Here is a 3,780-nt window from a genome sequence, read left to right as displayed (position 1 = left end):
AAGTATCTAATGGTCTACTCTCTCCTGTCTCCTGAGTATCTAATTGTCTCCTCTCTCCTGTCTCCTCAGTATCTAACTACCTTTGTGCTGCAATCTGTGTTGGTGCTAACTTTGCTACTGAGCCCTCTTCTTTGTTGTTAAAATTGATCTACGCTCTCAACACCTAATTGCAACTAATCTACAACTATGACTTTGGAATCTCACTCAATCAACTGACATTGATCTTCCCGCTACTGAATTATGTGGGCCCCTCTAACAAGGTAATGATCCATGAGAAAACATCAATTGATGCTACCTCAATGAACCCTATGAAAACCTATGAGAAACTCTAGCACTGTAAACCCATAGCGCCCCACCTCACTCTTGGAGGTGTAGATGCAAACATGGTAAAGTCTTCCTCAAACTGGGAGGATAATTTTTCTATCTTTGTGGATGTTTTCGCTTCGTCTTCCTTCTCCTAATTTTCCTTCTTCTTTTGATGACACTAAGTAATGTAGTGGCGAAAATTAGCACACCTGAAGCACTTGACCTTAAATACATCTTATTTTTATTCTTCTCCCCTTATTAACCTGTTGATGGTGCTCGACTCGCCAACATTCAGGGGATCACCCCGGTATCAAGTCCCAACTAGACCTCACATCGTTTGGTGTGGGAGTCCCATCCGGTATGATGGCCCGGTTGCCATTGTCTTAAGGATTTGGCTCAACTCTTTCTTGTCAGCACAGGATAGTGGTTTGCTTTGTCTTCGAGAAGTGAGGTTCGCGTGCCTGGTGAGTGTAAGTGTACTTGTGTTAATGGTTCTTTCACTGTGATGGGAAGAGAGTGAAGGTGAGTTCCATGTTGAAAGGGATCAATCCCAAATCAGCTAGGAACAAAAAACACAAAAGGGCATGCACAGCTTTTGGCTCAGCAGTCCACTTTGATTTGTTTGTCAAAACATACAAGGTAAGATAACATGTACAACACTCATGGATCAGTATGAGATGAGTGTGATGGTTGTTGTAGCAAGCTTCATGTCAAAGTTCTGTTTGATCTCTCGCAGAGCAGTTGACATGAAGGAGACAACATTAACAACATAGACAACAAATTTCCATTAATAGATGATGAATTACAACAAATGAATCAGTTCATATGTAGAACACATGGTTAAAGCAACAAACATTACAAGTGATAAAGATCAGTCTTACAATAAAGGCAAGACATGTATGAAAATGTGTTAGCCTATTAATAGGCTTCTGAATTAAGAGAAAGTTCCAAGACACACCATTACACCATACATCACTAACCCCATTAACGGGGCGTTGGAGCCACTACTTACTCCTCAAAGAAAATATTACAGACTCTCTTGGCTATGTGGGAGGCACTCAAGTGAAATGTCTTTTCATGTACAAATGAGGTGGGTATTTATAGCCAAGGGTGAAACTGACCCTTATTATTGTTCGACTACCCTCATGGCCATTCGACTTCCATGACTTTCTAACTTACATGATTCTATGTTCAACAAGTGGGTCTCTTGGACTTCCATGTGACATCACATTGATTGACAACAAGCCCATACTCGAGATGTGGGCATAATGACTCATGACTTGACTTGACATGACTTGACAAGACAATGTTGGTACATTCGTGTGGGTGTTGGAGTGCATGTCAAGATACAATGTTGCCAAGTGATAGATGTCTTCATGGTGTATCACAGCTCCACCTCTGCTTGGCGAAGTGCACGGAGTCTTCAATGGTCCTTGGTTTGCTTGATGAAGCTCTAGCATGTTGTTTCTTACTTTCATGTTGGAAGGGTTAACAGGTTCACTTGTTCATGAAGGTGCATGTTTGTTGCATTCGTCCACTTCAGATGCTTCATTCGTTTGTTCATTGTTGAACCTATCCATCTGCATGTGCTCCCTTTATTCATCTCGTTCGTCGTCTTGACATGTCTGTTGGTGTACGTATACCTACACTCACTCATGATGCAATGACATCAAATCAAAAATCTCCTAGTCTACCATGACACATGGTCATTCAGATGTAGGTGTTGGGTAGAGGTAGCAGGGTTGTGATGTGGAATGATGGCTCCGAGAAACTACTAGTGAGAATTACGCAAGAGTCACTGAAGGATGGAGACAGGCAGTTTGAGTCGACAATGACTGATTGCAATGTCTAGCTCAGCTCGAAGGAAACATTATGCAAATTTTGGGAGGGATAGTCTGGTCTGCTGGAAGGCAGAGAAGGCATGCTCCGCACATTTTCCGGAACGAACAGTCAGCAGAGGCTAGAAAACCAAATTTGCACAAATTTACAAAGGAACGGGCCGGGCTACATGAGAGGTCAACAGGTAGGAATTGTGTAGTTTTTCTGGGTAACTGCCCAGGAGACTAGCTACCAGATCTACAAAATTCGTAGAGGGAACTGGAAGTTGGCTATTGGGGTCACTAGCAGCCAGATCTGTGCAATTCCCAGAGGGAACTACCAGTTGACTATTGGGTTCACTAGTAGCCAGATCTACATAATTCCTAGAGGGAACTGCCAGGTGGGATCACTAGCAACCATAACTGCGTAATTCCCAAAGGGAACTGTCAGTTGGATGCTCAGTCACTCGTAGCAGAAATTGCGCAATTCCTCGAGGGAATAGGCAGTCTGCTTCTAGGAGTTGTTGGCTTGAAAAAATGCACTAAGGCTGGGAGGCCGGCCTGCTGATCATCTCTGCACAATTTCTAAGCTGAGCTGACTAATGGGCAGCAGGAGACCTACTCATGAGAAATAGACAATTTCTGAGATGAACAACTAGTCGGTTGTCTAGATGGCTAGCATGAGCTTTACATGAGCTGCTTGCAGGCAACGCAACTTGACAGAACTAGCTTCGTGTTTCTACATTGTTCTGGTTGACAGTCGATCGAGTCAAAAGCAGGGTGATGGTGTGGTTGTCAGTGAGGAGTTTGGTGATCATAACTATAGCAAAAATGACTAAGTGTGTGAACAATCGAAATATTCCTAGCTGATCATATGCACACACACCCGCATGACTTGACGATGCAACAACCAAACCATCCAGACACACATCTTCAACATGACTGACTGACAGTGCGAGTGACAAGCGCGACACTCATGATTGATCGTTCATGATCGAAGCAATGCTTGTCTGATAATGAATGTGACTCCATGTGTGAGCGTGACATATGCTTTCATGGAGAACACAACAAACACATACGAAGCAAAGACTTTGAGCACAACCACAACATGGTTCGAAGCATGAGTTACACATAAACATGCAGAGACTTGAGTGCAATAGAGAAGCAAGGTGAATGTAAAGACCCATTTGAGCTCATGAAGTGAACCCCAACATGTGTAGTCATCAAGCAAAACTCTTCAAGGGAGGCTCCGAAATTGGTGTAGGCCAAAATTTTGGACGGTGGTTGTAGCCACTACAACATTTGGCAACATGTTGGTAGAAATCTAGCCTCTCTATTTTGCTTCATTGCTAGGACAGGGCCTTCCTCCTTCGGGGAGTATTGAATCATTGTGTAGGTTACTTTAGTTTTCCCACTTACCCCATGGACATACATGGTTCACCCTTTGCTAATTCATTCATACATAAACAAAAGTTCAACTTAGATCTCAATGTTTCAAATCCAGGAAGGGTAGTTTAGCTCGCAAGTTGAAGATTTTCAGAGTATAAGTTTTCATCTCCATTGTTGCTCTGCTGCCAGCAGGCCTGGAAAATACCCCAACAAAGTCACGCAGGAACACACACATTTCTCCACTACTAGTGAGCCTAGTCAGTACCCC

This window comes from Pinus tabuliformis, chromosome X, assembly GCF_031772625.1.
Source record: "Pinus tabuliformis cultivar Carrire ecotype Pingquan chromosome X, CPIR1, whole genome shotgun sequence".
In the NCBI taxonomy this organism is placed as follows: domain Eukaryota; kingdom Viridiplantae; phylum Streptophyta; class Pinopsida; order Pinales; family Pinaceae; genus Pinus; species Pinus tabuliformis.
This window is presented reverse-complemented; position numbering follows the sequence as displayed.